The following is a 21,255-nucleotide window of genomic DNA, read 5'->3' on the forward strand; positions in this document are numbered from 1 at the left end:
GGATTTCAGAAATCCACAAAAAAATATTTTCCTACAATATTCCACAATACTATTCCTATAAATATTCCATGAGAATATTCTTCTGATAATTTAAATCCTTTTCAAAAAAAAATATTGCTACACTTCTGAAAAATATTTCTAAAATATTCCACAATTCCTATATAAATATTCCACGAGAATATTCCTATAAAAAATCCAAAAAACATATATTCCTACATTTTCAACAAAAAAAATTCTATTATATTCCACAATAGTATTTCAAAAATATTTCACAATATTCAAAAAAAAAAACATTTCCACTAAAATATTCTTTCAATATTCCTTTAAAATATTTCTACAACATTCCACAAGTAAATTCCTGCAATATTCCTACAACATTCCACATGTAAATTCCTGAAATATTCCTACAACATTCCACAAGTAAATTCCGGAAATATTCCTACAACATTCCAAAGTAAATTCCTGCAATATTCCTACAGCATTCCACAAGTAAATTCCTGCAATATTCCTACAACATTCCAAAGTAAATTCCTGCAATATTCCTATAACATTCCACAAGTAAATTCCGGAAATATTCCTACAACATTCCACAAGTAAATTCCAGAAATATTCATACAATATTCCACAAGTAAATTCCTGCAATATTTCTACAGCATTCCACATGAAAATTCCTGCATTATTCCTACAACCTTCCACAAGTAAATTCCTGCAATATTCCAAAGTAAATTCCGGAAACATTCCTACAATATTCCACATGTAAATTCCTGCATTATTCCTACAACCTTCCACAAGTAAATTCCTGCAATATTCCTACAATATTCCAAAGTAAATTCCGGAAACATTCCTACAATATTCCACAAGTAAATTCCTACAATATTCCTACAACATTCCACATGTAAATTTCTGCAATATTCCTACAGCATTCCACAAGTGAATTCCGGAAATATTCCTACAACATTCCACAAGTAAATTCCTGAAATATTCCACAATAACTATAAAACTTTTGAGAAATAAAATATGGAAATATTTCTAAAATGTTTCTCGTAAATATTTCCATTATTTCACAATTGAATATTCCAAAAATAAACGCGAATATTGTAATAAAAAAAATTCTCTTAAATGTTTAAGATAAAAAAATTTTCTAAATAAAAAAAAATGTATTCATTAAAATTATGTAAATGTTTAAAAATGAAATTTTCGCATAAATATTTTATCGATTAATTTTCAAATTGAATTTGATATTAACTATCAAAATATGCGTACATATGTTTCAAGATGAATCAACAAAATGAATATAATTTACTCACCGAACGGCGTTTTGTCACTGACACGTCACTAATGAGATTGCTGATTTGCTTTAATAACCAGGGGAGGAGATGCAATTGACTTCCGCGTTATATAATTGTCTGTAAATAATTGTAAATAATCGTCATATAAAAATCAAATAATTTTATGCGGAGAATTATATATATAAAAAAAAGTGTAATTATTTTTCATTAAATCGCTCAAAAATACTCAATTCAATAACTCATTTGGCTTTGTTTAAAAAATATATTGTTATAAATTAACTAAAAAAAAAAGTAGATATTCAATAAAATTGTTGAGAAAAAAAATATTTTTTTTCAGTGTATGAATTTTTTGATAAAATAATTACACGAATTAAAAAAAGGACGTATGTACATCATTATTTAGATAAGTGTATAAATTGGTGTGATAGTAGAATTAAGAATTAGATAGAAAATAAAATGTTGGTCATTATTATCGTTACCATTAAAAAAAAAAAAAAAAAAATTACTTACAAAATATCATCGATAATAACCAATATTTGTATTAAATGTAAGCACGATCGTGCTTGTGAAACAAAGTATTACCTTGAAATTATTTTTTTTTTTTTTAAACTATTATACACTTTTGACTAAAATGAAATACTCCCTGAAAATTACTAAAAAATTATATAAAATCAAGAAAAAACATATTAATGGAATTTTTGTTTCTTTTTTTCTCAAATAACATTTTTCTCAATGAAAAAATAGAATATAGAAAATTTTTTACTCCCACTTTATAAATAAATGAATATGCCAAAAAAAATAATTAAGAGCTAAATATTTTTAAATTTGTTAATTTTTGTTTTGGACTTTGAAAAATAAATCAGGGATCATTGACTTTGGGAGAAAAGCTCTTATCAGGATCCATCATAAAATGATACAATTATTAAAATTTAGTCAAATTGCAATAATGATGAATTTCAAAAATCATTAAAGCAAAAAGCTACATATGAAAAAATAAATTATATGTAGATATTATACATGATTAAAAGTAGAAAATTATATATATGTATGTATGTGTCCCCCCCCCCCTCTTTGTAAATATATAAGTCACTACAATGCAATAAATTTATCGATATATGAACAAAAGAAAAAATGAGTAAATTTTTTTTATTTCATACCACCATGAATTTAAAAAAAAAATGTTTAAACAATTTTTTTCTACTACGTATTTTTCTTTTTTTTGATACAAATATAAATTCTTCTTTTAATTAAATTAAATTAAAACAATATTGAAACTAATTAATTATACACTGAAATTATTTGAATCAATTAATTGGTTACTTGACTAATAAATATTTCCTTGAACGAAATAATTTTTGAGTCAAATTTCAATTACAAAAATTATTTGTTTTTTTATTTATTATTTCGTTATTTCGTTTAAGAAATTTAAATTAAAACAATGAATTTATAATCTCTGATGTTTCAAACAAAAAATGTTTAAAAAAAAAAAAATGATGATAAATTTTATAAAATGTCAGCTAATTTCTCAAACACGTCATCAAGTTCAATCTCTTACAATGTGGATGAATGTATATAGGAAATTCTATCTTGAGCACATCATCCCCCTTGAGAGTGATAAAAATCTGAGACACAAAAAATAAAAGAGAAAAGTAAAAAATTATTTTATTTATTATTAATCGGGCATTATTTATTATTGATTAAAAAAATTTATTATTAAATTATTTATTTATTATTATTTAATTATTTATTTCATTAAAATTTATTATTATTCAAACAATCAATTACTTCACTATTAACAAAATAAATAATTTTTTTACATCAAATAATTATTGTATTTGAGTCTATTAAAATTTGTTTAAAATAATTAATTCTTTTACTGTATATAAAATATATGAATAAATAAAAATAAAATTCGAATACGATTTTTTTTTTGATGAAAATAAAAATTCTTTGATATTAAATATTTATAAATTAAATATTTATTTGCAGATATAACAAAATGTTATGAATCGCAATTATTTGAATTAAGAAATTATTTTTTAAAAAAAAATTATTTTTATTTAAAATTAATATCAAGCGTGAATAAATACATTTGGTTTTCTTCAAGAAAAAAGCCTTTCGTCATTACTTTTTTTTTTTTTTTTAATACTATGTAGAGGTGTTAAAAATGTTCTCTCTCTATATATCGAGCGGCAGGGGTTGTATACAAACAAGGATTTAGAGACGTTTAATGGGAATTATTCAAGAGTCGGGACAATTAGGGTAGGATTATTAACACCTGGGGCTGATGTCATGCTGTTTCTCAAGTCGTTGCCTCTCTCCTTATGCTTTTTTAATACGAAATTCTAAAAGTTACCCCCGTAAAAAAAGCTTCTTCTCCAACATCCCCTCCTCAGAAAAAAAAAAAATAAAATAAAATAACGAATGAAAATCATGTTTTTTCCTACATCGCGTGTTTCTTTATGGCATAAATCATTCTACCGCGATTCCGGTTTTTGAATTTTGTCTTCAACGTGAGAGAGAGAGAGAGAAACGCGGGTGCGGAATTCAGGAAAGCGTGAAATCGTTTGAGGATATATACCACATATTGCATATACATATAGGTTCGCACGCTTGACCGCAGAATTCAGATTATTTTTCCCTTCATGATTCTTTTGGTAATCCCAATCTCAAGGAAGTGAAAACTTTTATTTGCGGTTTCATTCATAATATATATATAATAATTATAACGATTCGTTTCCTTTATAATAATATTTCTTTTTGTTCCCATTTTTCGTTCCTATTTTTTTTTTCAAAAGAAAAATTCGAATCAATTACTAAAAAAAATTCAAATTTTGAATTTTTAATTAAAAAAAGTTGTGTTTAATTAGAGTTGATATAAATAATATATTAAATATATTTGCTAAAAAAAATAATTGATTCGATTTAGATAATTGGTTACTTGATTATTATAAAATAAATATTGAACCAAATAATTTTTATTTGAATTAAAGAAACTGTATTTGAAACAAATATTATTTACTTGATTCAAATAATAATTATTTAATACAAATACTTTTTAAAAAAAATTCTGTGGAAAAATAATATTCATTTCAGAAAAATAAATTGAGATAGCATATTTTTAATATTGGAAATATTTTTTTTTCTATCCATCATTTTGATGGATTTTGAACATATATATATATATATATATATATATATATATTGCGGTTGTTGTTTTGTTCTACAAAAAAAAATCTTTAAAATTTGATTGTGAATAGGAAATGAAAGTCTGCTTTTCAAAACATGAAGCGTATCACTCTCTCACTCTTTCTTTCAACAAGAGAGAGAGAGAGAGAGAGAGAGAGAGAGAAAGAGGTATCGGATCAATGTCAATCTCTTTGTCACCAATCTTCTCCGCTTTTATAACACGTCAGCTCAACTAATTTTCCAATGCAAAAATATCTCGTCGACACTACTCTATATAGGGTCCATCCATGTAACGGCTATGGCACATCGCGTTTGATATATCGAGAGTTGAGTGGGATGAAATAGGGTTCTCGGATGATATAGAACTTAATGGATATAGAAGAGGATACAGATTCAGTAGATACATCAGAAGGCTCGTCAGGTATCGCGAGAAAAGATCAGAATAGAAGCACGTCGCTTTTTTTCGTCTTTTTCTTTTCTTTCAAAATATATATTTATTAAAAAAAAAAAAAGAAAAAAAAGTTGATAAAAAAAATAAATAAAACGGAATATTTAATTAAAAAATTGTAAAAAAATTCCTAAATTTCAAAAACGAATTCCAAATATTTAAAATTTAGTAAATTGACACTGAAAAAAATATTATTTACTTCAAATAATCGATTACTTTATCAAATAAATATTTATTTATACTAAATAATAATTATTATAGAGTCAATTAAATGGTATATTTGTTTCAAAAAATTATTGCTTCAAATACAGAAAACATTAGTGCAAATACTAATAAAAATACAAAAAATACTTCGCAATTGCGCTATATAGGTGGCAGCGGTGGGATTTTTTATTTGTATTTAAATAATTATTATATTCGAGTCAAATAAATGGTATGTGTTTCAAAAAATTATTGCTTCAAATACAGAAAACATTGGTACAAATACTAATAGAAATACAAAAAATACTTTACAATTGCGCAATAGGTGGCAGCGGTGGGATTTTTTTATTTATTGCCCAAATGGGGTCAAAATTTGTTATTGAATTGGCTTATTGAAAACTACTACTTTTTATTAGTGGTAAAAAAGCTCTAAATTATTATCTCGATTATAAAAAAAAAATTATTATTACAATTTATTATTATTTTAATTATAAAATTATTTGAATCAAATAATTTTTTTTTATTATAGAACCTAAACAATGAAAATTCGAAATAAATAAAAAGAATAAAAATTTCAAAAACAAATTTAAAATATAGAAATTTTATAAAAATTTAGTAAAATACTACTCAAAGTAAAAATCTCAAAAATGTCCCTTACTGGTAAAAAAAGGAATTTATGTAAATCTATATAGACAATAAAATGCGAGAGATGATATGAAGTATATATATATATATATATGTATACAAAAACCACCCCCGTTTTTGATCCCTTCGTTCGAGTTAATATCCTGTAATTGGTTAAAACCCGTAACTGATGAGTGAACTGTAAATTATTATATAGGAGAGACCCTTGGTTCTCGTTGGCAATGGGGGTTTATAGGGTACGGTTCAACACCTCTTCATTAGGCTCTTCATCTCTACATTATATAGTATATCGACACCCATGCTTTATGGTCGCTGAACTATCATTGTGTGATTATCCACATATATATATATATATACATCTTTGCCTGGGAAATAGAATTTTCGATGCGTGTAAGATTTCAGTTCACTGAATTTATTGGTGACTGAAAATTCATCTCCCTGTATATCCCCCCTCCCCTCATCTCACAAAACGCTCCAATTATTGAAAAAAATTATTATTGGAAAAAATCGTAAATTTCATCATTAATATATAAAAGAAAATATTTTTTTTCAAAAAGAAGCCAAAAAAATTGAATCTGAGGAAAGGAAATAAAACAAAAAAATTAGTCTCATCAAATTAATTATTGAAATAAAGTTGTATATGAAATAAAAGCGGGAAATATGTCATTAAATGAAATTAAAAACATAAATGGAATTCTGAATGACTTGGAAGATATGAACAGAGAGATGAGAGTTTCTATCCCTTCGAAATTCCGAAAACCTTGCAGGCGTCGAAGCGTTGATAATGGTTTGGCGAAAATACAATGGAAGCAAGGCAACAATAAGAGAGAAGGTTTTGTGTATCGATGGCACCTGATATATCTCAATATAATTGAATTCCACTTTTCATCAACCAAAAATCGTATACATTTTATTTTCCCTTTTAAATCTTAAAAAAAAAAAAATTGTCACAATCCCCCCCTAAAAAAAAGGCTGGGAATATTCCATTTTGCAATATTTGGAATATAAAAAAATATTCCATTAATATTTTTCAAGAATAATATTAATAACATTCCAAATAATATTAATAAGATTCCAAACAATATTAATAATATTCCAAATAATATTAATAATATTCCTTATAATATTAGGAATATTTTCAAGAAATACTTCACTTGTGAATAAGGAATATTTCCATTTAAAAACAAAGAATGTCATTGATATTCCCATGGAATATATTGCAAAAAAAACCCTTGGAATAATGTAACTACTACCAGGAAATATTCCATTCATATTCCAAGAAAACTTATGGAATATTTTTTTAATTGGATATTTTTTTTAATATTTCCCCCAAAAAATCTATACGTCATTTATTTATAATATTTTCAATATTCGTAGGTATATTGCAAAAAATTGCAAAATAATATTCCACCCACATTCCAAATTTAATATTTTTTTAATTTTTAATATTTTCGCGTATATAGAATAATAATAAATTACAGTTTAATATTATATATGGAATATACATTTGTAATATTCCAAAAAAGAAAATATTTTCCTACATTATTAAAAAATTAAAAGAAAATTCTAATTACAAAATTAATAGCACTCTATATAATTTTTCAGCCATCAATGATAAAATTATCTCTAATATTAAAAAAAAAAAAATTAATTCAAGAAAAAGGTATTGGTGTAAAATCAACGAGTGAAAAGTGGTGGAGCGTAAATTTTAAAATACAATCTAACGATAAAAGAGAGAGAGAGAGAGAGAGAGAGAGAGAGAGAGAGAGAGAGAGAGAGAGAGAGAGAGAGAGAGAGAGAGAGAGAGAGAGAGAGAGAGAGAAATCAAAAAACCAATACATTATAATGACGCTCTTCTCTCGTCATAGTAACAGTAAATGTGAAGAGTTCATCATCTCGTTTTTTCATCCTCAAATATCACTGAGAATTGATTTTTTTTTCTCTCTCATCCTTCGCAATTTCTCCTCGTCTCCGCTATTTTCCTCATTACCTGTATGTATATCACATTCTCTTCAGTCTCTTGAAAAAATCAAACATTTGAAAAACTCTATAAGTATATATTCATCTTTGAATGAGAAGATATACTCGAAAACTGAGATGATTCATTATTACAGTTATACATACGCTTAAAAAAAATTTAACTAGTAATAATTAATATCTGAGAAATAATCCTTACAGAACATATATTTTAATACTTCTCTGGAATATTTTTTAAATGTAATATTCTTCACATTTCATTTGGAATATTTAAAGAATATTTCTTAGGAATATTCGTAATATTCCATTTGGAGTATTCCAAAAATATTCCAAGAATATTTCTAAGTAATATTCTCTAGTAATAGTAGTATTACAAAAATATTCCTTAGGAATATTCGCAATATTCCAAGAATATTTCTTATAGTAATATTCTCTAGTAGAAGTAGTAGTAGTATTCCAAAAATATTCCCTAGGAATATTCGCAATATTCCAAGAATATTTCTTAATAGTATTCTCTAGTAGAAGTAGTAGTATAGTATTCCAAAAATATTCCCTAGGAATATTCACAATATTCCAAGAATATTTCTTAGTAATATTCTCTAGTAGAAGTAGTAGTAGTATTCCAAAAATATTCCCTAGGAATATTCGCAATATTCCAATAATATTCCTTAATAGTATTCTCTAGTAGAAGTAGTAGTAGTATTCCAAAAATATTCCCTAGGAATATTCGCAATATTCCAAGAATATTTCTTAATAGTATTCTCTAGTAGAAGTAGTAGTATAGTATTCCAAAAATATTCCCTAGGAATATTCACAATATTCCAAGAATATTTCTTAGTAATATTCTCTAGTAGAAGTAGTAGTAGTATTCCAAAAATATTCCCTAGGAATATTCGCAATATTCCAAGAATATTCCTTAATAGTATTCTCTATATTTCACTCATCATATTTCGAGAACATTTCTTAGAAATATTTTTGCAATATTCCAAAGAATATTTCATGGGAATATTCTTAACAAGAATATTAAAATACTCCTCTAGGATATTCAAAGAATATATCACAGGAATGTTAATAATATTCACTTCAGAATATTTCTTAAAATATCGAAATATTTCTTTAAAATATACCAAGAATTATTCTTTCTCCTAATATTTTCATAAAAAAATATTTAAAAAAATTATTGTTTCAAAATTTATTCCAATATGAAAATTTTTTTTTTTTTTTTTTGCTTCTATAAAATTTTCCGCAAGGACTATATAAAATTAGTAAAACACACCTATTGGTGTGTGTATATATGATAAAAAGGTGATATACAGTATATTATTTCGTTCAAAGAGTGAATTTACAAGGGACACACCGACTCATAGAAAAGGGTGGCGCGCGGCGAGACATTTTGAAATCTGTTTAATCTTGGTCCGCAGAGCGTAAGTGAAAGCTATCTCTGTGAATACAAAATCAAACAAAGCGACAAACAAACTCGAGTCAAAGTTTCGCCACCGGGTGAGAAAGGAACCCTCCCTCTCTCTCTCTCTCTCACACACACTGTGACTTACCCTTTGATATATATGTGGTTCTCGACACCATTACATCACACTCGAAAAGTGTTTATGAACTACGTGTATATATATATTCTGATCGTTCTGAATATGTACCGACAAGTTTCAAACAGTTCACTTTCTGTGGATAATTAACTGGTATTCTTTTATATTCGCGCTGCTCCTTATCATTCAACTGGAAATTTAAAAATCCTATATACAGGATCCAAAAGTTAATATAATAATTATGACGAGGTTTTTTTTTCAAATAGAGGGTTGGAATTTCTCAAACACTCCAATAGAAAGATTCCATTTAGGTTCCGGAAATATTCCATTGAAATATTTGGAATATCTCTTTGGAATATTCAGGATATTTCTTTGGAATATTCTATCTATATTCCAGGAATATAAAAATGTTTGAAACACTGTTCTTGGAATTTCTTAAACAAAAGAAAGGAATATACCATTCACGTTCCAAAAATATTCCATTGGAATATTTATTTATAAAACTCGGAATATTTCTTTGGAATATTCCATCTGTATTTCAGAAATATAAAAATCTTTGCAAAAAATCCTGAGTAATGTTCCAGGAATATTTCACTGAAATGTTGAATGAATATTCCATTAGAATATTGCAGGAATAAGAATGGAATATTAAAAGGGATATTCCATTAAAAAATTAAAGGACAATAATATTCATAAACTTTTAATGAATTTAAAATAAATAGACTGAAATTTATAATATAATACAATTTGTCCCTCCAATATTCCAAAGGAATATTCCTCCAATATTCCAATGGTATATTCCTTCAATATTCCAATAATATATTCCTTCAATATTCGATTAAAAAAATTCCTCAGGAACGTTTCAAAGGTCGGAAATTTTTTTTATTCTTGGAATATGAATATTCCAGGAACGAGAATGGAATATTCCTTTGAAAAAATGGGTTTTTTTTCGCCTTTAAACGTGTCCTATATTAAATGAAAAATTTACTTTATATTTTTCATACTTCTCTGAATTTAAAACCGCTGATAATATTATGAAAATTAATGTGTAAGAAAAAAAACGAATCAGCAATTGTCCCTGTCCGCATTGAATTAATGTTAGAGGTTGAAAAAAAACGAACATTGCAAAAAAAAAATTATGAATTCATGATTCATTAGGATTTTTCCATTTATTTTCCGCGAAAGCGAGTGTAAAAATGGAATAATTGTTTTGATTTATATACAAAGGGTATGTAGATACGCTCATGGGACCGAAACATATGAGTGAAAATGATTATAAAAAGCAGGAGAAATTTTTTTTTTTTTTGACGACAGTGGCAAATAAGACCCCATTGAAGAAGACTCACTATTGTAACGTGTATATATATATATATATATATATATATGAACCGGGTTCCCATTCGACCGAACATCCTGAATTTCGAATCACAAGTGAATAGAACTCGAGCGCGGCAAAGGGCGATGGAAAAAAAAAGAAGAAGGTATCGAAACGGAACCGGCATTTTCTTTTTTCAAAATATATGAATCGAGTAATGACTGTTCGATTTGGTTTATAATCTTCTTATATATACAATTCATTTTGCGCAAACGCTTATATTTTTTTTCCCACTTTTTTTTTATTCAAAAAAAAAAGAATCAAAAATAAGGGACAATATGTTCTTTTTACGTTATAATTTGTATATTCAAAAAAAATTTCGTTTAATTAAAAAAATAATTATACACGCCTTCAAATATTTCAATTGAATTCTTTTGAAAATTTTTTTTTTTTGCAATTTATTAAAAAGGTCAACGTTTCTTTTGTTTATTTATCGACACACCTTTTTTTCCATTATTCCAGTTTTAAAAATTTTAAATCAACAATAAAAAAACAATCGAGTTTTTTCGTAACGATTTGTATATAGAACGGAAAAGGACTGTAGTAAAAAAAAAGGTTAAAGTCCTTCTCCTTATTATTTGTCAACTTCCGGACAGTTTTCAAACATTTTGTGAAGAGATTTTAGCATCAATTAAAGCAAGCAGGTATTCGAGCAGAGGATTGTATATAAAAAAAAATTCTGTAACACACTCGAGAAATGGCCCAGGAAAAAAAAAAACCTTTCGCCCCAATCGTGATGTCGATGATCTTGATGTTAAAAGGAGCCGACGTCCTTTTCCTTAATATATAAGGACTTCTTTTGCCTTGGCAATAAGAGATTAAAGTTCCGCCGGCAACAATAACAACAACAACAACAACAACACATATATATAAGGATACGTTTTCACAATGGAACCGGTAGCCAAGAGATTATGACCAATAAATTGGCCCACGCTTCATTTCACTAATTCCCATAATAATCTAATAGATTACGATTATCTGTTTAGTGCGGTTCGTTTACGTCCCACACGGCTTCTTTCCTTTAAATATATATATATATATATAAAATATAAGCATCAAATTTCATTTAAAAAAAAAAGTTGTGAACGAATTTTTCGAAAGGTTTCACACTCAATCTGACGTTTATTTTCGATTAAAAAAAAATTCAATTACATTAAAAATTGTAATTAATTTTTCGAAGGGGCGCTTGATTATTCCATAAAAATCATTGTTAGAATTTTCATTTTGAAGAATTTTATTATATATACTAGCGATGTATTCCTTGCTCGCTAACGCTCGCTCAGTTATAGTTGTACTTATTGTTGTTTACTTATTGTAGTTTATGTATATTATATATATAATTTATGTTTTAAATTAATATATTATTAAGATATTGTATAAAATTTATCTTAATTTTGATCAGTATCATTGAAGAATGAAATGACAATTGTTAAATATTAAATGTTTTAATTTATTACAATTATAACAACAATATTAATTATATTATATTATAATATATTATATTATAATATATTTTTTTATCTTATATTATATTATATTATATTATATTATATTATATTATATTATATTATATTATATAATAGAAAATGTTTCGTTTTAAAATAAGAAATGTTAAAATTATTAAGTTAAAAACAATTGATTTCAATGACACTTAAAATTAGGCACAATATTATAGGTTGTTAACTGTAAATTTGAAAAACAACAATAAATAATTTTAAAAAACCCATAAAAAATTGGTAAAAAATTGTTTATAAGTAACATTTTAAAAATAAAGTAATTTTGAAGGTATATATCCAAAAATTCGTAAAAAATTGCATAAAATGTCAAAATAACCCTTTTTCGTGTTAAAATTGAAAAAACATGCTACAAAAAAAGTTAGTAAGATTTTCTAAAAGCATATGGCAAAGTATTTTGATTTATTTGAAAATAAGTGAAAATAGATTTTTCAAGGACGGTGTCGAGATCACAGTGTCGGTGTCGCTTTTGGAAATTTGTTAACTTAATATAATAGAAGATGATTATTTTTCGAAATAAAAATAAAAATGAATTTTTATTTTTCGAATTAACATTTAACGGAATTTTTATTTTTCAGAATTTTATTTATATATTGTTCAGAATTCAATGCACTGATTTTTCATTTATCTGAATTTTCATTTGTACGAATTTTTAATTGATAGAATTTTTAAGACGCCGAATTTTCATTTGTCCGAAATTATAAATGGCTGAACAAACAATCGACAGAAAGTTTTGGGCGCAATTTTTAAAATAGACCAATTAGAAATTGTCAAAAAAAAAAAAAAAAAAAAAAAAATCCTGAATGGTAAATATTTAAAATTGCTCCGAAAATTGCGTCTATTGTTTGTTCGGTCATTTTATAATTTCGGACAAATAAAAATTTGGCGTTTCGTACTATAAAAAATTCGGACAAATAAATATTTGATAAATTAAAAATGCTGACATTTAAAAATTCAAATCACAAAATATTCTGTTAAAATGAGAATTATCCTAAATTAAAATTCGGACAAGATTCGGTAAATTGGAAAAATAAAAATTTCTCCCCTAAAAATTCTGTTAAATGCTATTTCAAAAAATTAATTAATAAATAAATTTCTTAGTTTACTTTTTAATTTAATTTAAATATAAATTTAAATTACCAAAATAGATAAAAAAAAAATCTGTTAGTAAAATTCACAAAAAAGGAAAACATATATCTAAAATATATATATATATATTGATTTATCTGAAAAGTCAGACACTTTTAAATGTCGAGAAGAGCCTCTCTTCTTTTTCAGGAAAGACTGAAAATGGAACGAGGAGATTTCGATTTATATAAACGTTCGCCCCCACTTGAGTCAACAATTCCAAGAGGTAATTAAAAGGATATGTCCCATTTAAAATTTTAAGTACAGAGAGAGAGAGAGAGAGAGAGAGAGAGATGGACACAACAAAATGCGAATCTTTTTGTTGTCAAGTATATATAGAACGACTAAATTTAGGGTCAAATTTAATTTAATAGGGGGCAAACGGAGTTGAAGCGCAGGGCAAAAGAAGAGATTTGAAGGGGGTGAATCGTGCGCGCAGCAAAGACCGTCGATCGGTATTTAGTGGTGCCTGCGAGTGACGTGTACGAGTTGCCGACGTTCCCTATAAACCGGATAAGAGACATTCCCAACGATCATCCATCATTATTATACACGTGCCCAAGTTTCCTGTACACACACACACACACCAATTCGAGTATATATTATAATTCCTATTTACCCCCGAAAAGTCGAAATTCAAGTCGACTTATTGTTCTCTAATTCCAAACAAATTATTATTATATTTAAGAATATTACAATATTAAACTAATTCTAAACTAGGTGAATTATTATTAATTACAGGGGTAAACATTTTTTTTATCTGGATCAGCGATAGTTTTCTTTAGAATAAGGAAAATTTTCCTTGTTTTAGTGAAATATATCGCTAGTGACAAAAGTGTTAAAACACTTTTCTTGTAATTTTTGATATTAGTGATAAAAGTAAATTTCAGTCAGACAAGCCAAATTATTGTAAATTTACCATCATAAGTAGTAGAAGTCAATATTAGTCAGACATATATCAAATTATTGTAAATTTATCATGATCAGTAGTAAAAGTCAAATTTAGTCAGACGCTTTGGATTAATTAAATTTTTTTTAGTGTTTTAAGAAAATAATTTATACAAATTATTTAATTTCTGTTTCAGTAGTACAAGTCAATTTTAGTCAGACGGTTTTTTTTTGTGGAATTTTAATATCAGTAGAAAAAACATGTTTTAGTCAGACAAACATTTCTCGAGCAAGTAGTTTCTAGAGGTTTTTGTATCTGTATTTTATATTTCTGAGTAGAACAAGACAGTTTTAAGTCAGACAGAAAGATTAAATTTTAATAATTTTAGTTTACATTTAGATATTTTTAACTAATTTATATTTACATTTTTGCAAGAAACAAAAAAATATATTTATCATTAATTATAATTTATTTAAGTAGTAAAAGACTATTTGAGCAAGATAAAAATTCTTGTACTTTTTTTCATTAGTAGTAAAAGTCAGTTTTAGTCAGACATTTTATATTCTTGAAAATTTGATGTAAAATTCTAAATAAAAAATTAAATATTTAACTTTTCCTTAAACTGTTACTTGAAGATAAAAATTATTTGATTCAATTGACTATTAAATAAATATATTATTTATTACTATAAATAAATATTTATTCGTAGTAAATAATTATTATATTTAAATCAGTTGAAAGGTATTTGTTAAAAAAAATTATTTGTGAAAATACAGAAAATATTGGTACTAATACTAATAAATAAAAAAATATTTCACAATTCCGCAATAGGTGGCAGCGGTGGGATTTTTTTATTTACCATACAAAACGGGGGTTAAAAATTTTATTCGATTATTGTAAATTACTGCTTTTCATCAATGATGAAAAATCCCTAAATTATTAGCATGATAAAAAAAAATTATTACTAATTACTTGAATCAAATAAATGTTTTGTCTTACTTTTTAGAATTTTTTTTTTTTTTTGTAATACAACTAATTTAGGGCTTTTTCACCACTCATAAAAAGCAAACAAATTTTCAAAAAGGCTATTTAATAACAATTTTAACTCCATTTTTGGTCAATAAATATAAAATCCCACCGCTGCCACCTACTCGGCAATTAATTACGAAAATTGACGATTCATGTATACCTTATATAAGGCTATTTGTGAGTGACTTTCAAGTGTCGTGAAGAATTGTCTTTTGATATATATATATATAAATAGAGCCCAGGGAAAAAAAAGATTCTGCGGTTGATTGGAACAAAAGGCAGTAAAGGCGTTGTCGATTGAGTGTTTGTGGGTGAAAAAAAAAGAAAAAGTGCATTCTTGTTTCGGTTTATGTGTGTTTTAGTACATGTGTTTTTAGAACACATATATATATATATATATATATATATATATATATAGAAATCAATGTGTCTGTGTGTGAGTGTCATGTGGGTGGACAGGTTATCCCTATAAGAGAGGGAGTGTTGCTGTGAAACGCTTAGCGAGATTGCAGGCGACAATACAACAATACAACGTGCGTGACACGCCCGATGGGGCTTTTAAGGGTTGGGGGTTGGAGCAGACACTGAAATCTCGCCAATTCTAGGGGCGGTTTGCCACACCCCTGCGTCTGCTTTCATCTCTCGACTCCCGACACGATTCTCTCTTGGTTGTGCTCAGTTTTCACCCTGTTTTCCCTGCCGCTCTGAATTATTCCTTTCCAACAAATGGAACTAGAAAACGCTCGCTTGTTAACGAAGGACAACCATATATATATATATATATCTCATGCATACAATACATTCAATTCTTTTCCCGTACAGAAAAAAAAAAGAAAACGCAAATTTTTTTTATCATTTAAACTCACAGAGAATATATATTTTGTTTCCTTCATATTTTTTTTGTTTTCTTTGTTTACAATTTAATTTAGATATGAGGAGAAAAAATTGAAATTGAATATAAAATTTGTTCTCTCTTTTGAAATGTAGAATTAGAGAAAGAAGTAGGCAAAATGTGAAGAGAAAAAAAATGACAAAAGAGAAATAGGAAAAATAATTAAAGAAGAAATAATAGAAAAAATTAAAGAAGAAATAATAGAAAAAAATTAAAGAAAGGAAAAAACAAAATTTGAAGAATAGAAAGAAAAATTGAAGGAAGTGAAAATAAAATTGTTGAGTTTAGATAGTGGATGCTGGAGGAAATCGATGAAAGAATAAAAGCACCATCTCGGAGAAGAGCTTCAAACACAAAAAAGCAGTCATGGTACCAAATGGCATTCGAACTTTTTCTCTCTTTCTCTCTCTCTCTCTCTCTCTCTCTCTCTCTCTCTCTCTCTTTCCAATCCACCTCACGATATATATATTGCGTGTATCCTTGCGCGCACATCTAGCTCGAGATAAAATAGCTGACAATAGTTGGTACATAATGCACGATAGGTGAACACACGGGCTCTTGAGTTTACATTGAAGATTTAGTATCTCTATCTTTTTTTTTTTTTTTTTTTTTGTTTGCTAGGGTTCAAATGGACAATCAAAAATTCAGCCCCATGTGAGCATCAAGGGAACTTGTACGCATCTATCTAAACCGTCATTGAGTTTATACATTGTGTCATGCTCTTGACATTTTTTTTTTCTATTTATCGATTCACGAGAAGTTGAAAATCGAAAAAAATTTTTGAAAATCAAAAAGAAAAATTTCATTTTTTCGAAAATTTACCTTTGGTACGATATAAAAAAAATTCGGTTTGAAAAAATATTTGTATGAAATAACTAAATAAGATTGCTATATTAACCAAACTTTTTTCATAGAATCAAAAAAGGTTTATTTATGGCTCAATTTTTTTTCTTTGTTGGAAAAATTTAATTTATTTATTTCACTTGGAAAATAAATTGTTTAATAAATTTTTCTAATAAATTAAAATATCTAAAAAAAAATTGATGTGTCCCACGCCAATGAGAAGAAAAATAATAGTTATAAAGCCAGCTTAGAGAAGGGAATATATATATATATATATATGTGTGCTGCAGGCTCACATGTTACAGACTACATTTAATATTTGTACCTGATGTTTGGCCATAATTCCACACATCCTGGCAGGGATTCTGGCGAATCTTCAATGACGATGATGAGGGGAGACGGTTTCACCAAACATACAGTTCAAAACGTCTGTTCGTATTTAATGCCAGAACTGTTTTCACTATATATAAATGTCCCTAGCACATGCATCAATAATTTTATTAATAAATAAGTCGACTTGTATAATTGATCATTAAAAATTTAAAAAATTATTTTCAAAATTAATTTAGTTTCTTTTTTTTCGCAAAAACCCAATTTAACTGACAAGGAAAATTTAAGTGAAAAAAAAATATTCTAAAAATATTCGAATGTTCCAATTTTTTACGCAGAGAAAAATAATTGAAGAAAAAAAAATAATTTTTTTTTAATTTAATTGGGAAAAATTCTTTTTCACTGTATGAAATATAAAAAAGGGTAAGTAAAAGAATTATTTTTTTTTTTTTATTAAACTTGGGAAGATTCAATTTTTTCAAGCGAGGATTGTGCACATCAAAAAATTGATGTTGATTGAGTGGCTTCTACTCTTATATTACACTTTTCCACTCAAACTCTATTAAGGTTTTAACCCATGGATGCGCACAACATTCTTCAATGACTGTATATATACATTTATACTACTAGATTAATGTACAAGTTCAATTTTAGGGCGAATCAAATTGAATCAAATTCTTGGATTAAAAAAAAAAAAAAAATTCTCCTTCCCTCTTTGAATTAACACATTTTTTAAAAAACTCTTAATTACAATATATTATTTAAATATACGAGCTTTTAAAATTAATTAAAATAATAATTATTAACAAAATTTATATTTATAATTAACAAAAAATAAGAAACTAATAAATAATTATAATAAATGAAATTTATTATTGTTAATTATAAAAAAAAATAAATACCAATTTTATCATTGTTAATTATTAATTAATTTTTTTCTCTAATTGTTTTCAATGAAGAAAAAATAAATTTTTTTTTGACAAGACTGTTGAATGGTTTTTTTGCGAAAAAAAAAGAATAAAGAAGATATTAGTGTCGGTAATTTTCTTAAGATGAAATACATCTCTCTCGCTTGCTTCGTTACATCAGGGTAACCCTTTTACGGGCTCCATTTCAAAAAGTAGCGCGATTCAATTCTCAAAGAGAGATTTCACTACCGCCGGCGAACACATAGTATATTGGGATATGCGGCTTAAAGACTACTCACTAATCTCCCTAATGCTGGTAATCCTTTGGCTTCAACTGCGGATATTACCACAAATGCACTTACATTACCCCTATTCGAATTTTCGATCTTGTGACCCCGTTTACGTTTTACAGATTTCTATTCACCCAGTTCCCTAATTCAAAACGCATCCACAAACAGTATATTCGCCCCTTTCTAAACTGTCCACCTACAATTGACAATGGCATTTATATATATATTTAATCTTCAATTCTGTCAAAGGAGAGCCTAATAAACGTAAACACCATTTTTCTTTTGTCGGCTCTGATATATACGGAAAAAAAAACTCGTCTTTTTTTTTATCATATTTTTCCCTCTTAATTTGCAATTTTAATAAATTATTGTTGTCATTCTATTATTAAATTATTTTTCAATATTTATTGTTTATTTAAATATTTAATTTTTTAAAATTTAAATTAACATTTTTTAATTCACATTTCAAAGTCGAATACAGGGGTGCTATTTTGAAATTTGACTTTCATAGGGTTAAAAAGATTAATTTACACTCTAGGGTGAAAATAGATCCGTTTTACTCCCTTGGAGAAAAAATATTATTAGTCAAGTATATAAATGTTTAAAAATTTGTCCTGTGTGCTTCAAATCATAAACAAAATTTTTGGATAAATTTTTATTTTTATTCGTCATTTTAAGTGTGAAAATTTGTCGTCTGAAAAGTAAAGGACTATATGTATATATTTACATGCGCGGGTATAATGATGGATGGGCCAAAATTGAGTTTGTCTGGGCTTTACGCAAACATATGTCAATGTTTGCCTTCTGGCGCAACGCGCTTTACGCTCTTCTGATTACTTCATTTGGTATGGGACCCTCCTTTTCGTTTAAATGACCGCGAATTGACAACCCTATCGTATCATCATCCCCGATTCGCTTATCGCGGCGAGAGAAATCGAGTATGAACGGCCAATTTACATAACGAGTTACTGCACACGTACAATATATATATATATATATATATATATTCAATTATAAAATTTATCTTCTCTTTCTTTTTTCTAAATTACAAATCATCATTTTTTTCAAATAATTTTGTGGGAAAATAATTTTTTTTAACTCAAGGGAGTAAAAAGTAATTTTTTCCTCTAGGAAGAAAAGTGGTCTTTTTCCACTCTAGGGAGTGAAACAACCTTTTTCTAACCTTTGGAGATAAAAAGCCCGATTTTTACTCCCTGTGAGTAAAATGAATCTTTTCAACCCTAGGGAGAAAAATAGTAATTTTTAATCATAGGAGAGAAAAATAACTTGAAGAAGCAGTTATTATAATAAAATGAATGCAATGACAAAAATTCGAAAAAAGGGGAAAATTTCAAAGTAAAAAATGATTCTCTTTATTCTCGTATATGACATACCTTTTCGCCAGATGTCATGATAAAACTCACGAGTCTCTTATATGGATTTCTTGAAAGTGAATTTTGCAAAAAAAAAAATAATAAAGAAGACAAGAACAAAGTCGAAAAGCTTCTCATCTCTGTTTGCCAAGAGAGAAAGAGACAGGAGGTTAAAATGGAGGATGTGACACGAACAAAATTCGAAGTGTAGAGTGGTTACGCAGTTGGGCGGAGGGTGTGCGAGAGAGAGAGAGAGAAAGCCGGGAAAATGGATGAAGGATGGTTTTGGGGAGAGATGAAACACACGGGGGTTGGTTAGGTGGATCCTAGTAGATTTCCTCATTACCGAGAACGGTCTATTCACACCTCGCTTCGTCAAATTCTCTCTCTCTCTCTCTCTCTCTCTCTCTCTCTCTCTCTCTCTCTCTCTCTCTCTCTCTCTCTCTCTCTCTCTCTCTCTCTCTCTCTCTCTCTCTCTCTCTCTCTCTCTCTCTCTCTCTCTCTCTCTCTCTCTCTATATATATATATATATATATATATATATATATATATATATATATATATATATATATATTAGTATTATAACATTAGTAATTGAATAATAAATAATTAACGAAATTATTATTAGGTTTTTTAAAAATAATTATTTAAATATAATAGCATTTCTATATATATATATATATATATATATATATATATATATGTATATATATATATGTATATAGAAATGCTATTATATTTAAATAATTATTTTTAAAAAACCTAATAATAATTTCGTTAATTATTTATTATTCAATTACTAATGTTCTACACTGAAAAAATTTTATTTGATTCAAATAATTGGTTACTTATTATCAAATCAATATTTATTTGTACTAAATAATTATTATAGATTTAATTTAATAATATTTGTTTCAAAAAATTATTCGTTTGAATAGAGAAAATATTAGTACAAATACCAATTTAAATACAAAAAATATCAATTGTGCAATAGGTGACAGCGGTGGGATTTTTTATTTATTGACAAAAAATGGGATCAAAATAATTGTATTATTGAAAATTACTGCTTTTTTTCAAAAGCCCTTTATCAGCTATTACAAAACTAAATTATTACAATAACTAATTATTTAATTAAAATAAATGTTTTGTCACTATTACTTTTTAGACATTTTTTCATTCGAACTAATTTACACAATTTTCATCACTTATAAAAAAGTAAGAATTTCTAATAAGCCAAATAACAATTATTCCGCCTCCCCTTTTGATCATAGTAAATAAAAAATCCCACCGCTGCCACTTCACAATTAATTTTGAATTTTAAAAAAGACTTTATATAATTGAACAAACATTCTCAATAATTGAGGTTTCCCATCCCACTTATCGAGGTTTGACTG

At 26.7% G+C, this 21,255-nt stretch overlaps 1 protein-coding gene across 2 annotated transcripts in view; it reads right to left on the reverse strand.

Moving 5' to 3' along the window:
- Positions 1-21,255, reverse strand: part of LOC127290551 (zwei Ig domain protein zig-8-like) — a 171,003-nt gene that overhangs the window by 39,141 nt on the left and 110,607 nt on the right. The window contains exon 7 of one of the 2 annotated variants that reach the window (XR_007844379.1): positions 1,308-1,406. The gene's annotated coding sequence lies outside the window, so the exon portion shown is untranslated. Of the gene's footprint in view, positions 1-1,307; positions 1,407-21,255 lie in introns of those variants that run through there. The other variant, XR_007844380.1, reaches the window with a different exon arrangement.

Source organism: Leptopilina boulardi, unplaced genomic scaffold (assembly GCF_019393585.1).
Source record: "Leptopilina boulardi isolate dan_hultmark-lab unplaced genomic scaffold, ZJU_Lbou_2.1 LbouV2_70, whole genome shotgun sequence".
Classification (NCBI taxonomy): Eukaryota; Metazoa; Arthropoda; class Insecta; order Hymenoptera; family Figitidae; genus Leptopilina; species Leptopilina boulardi.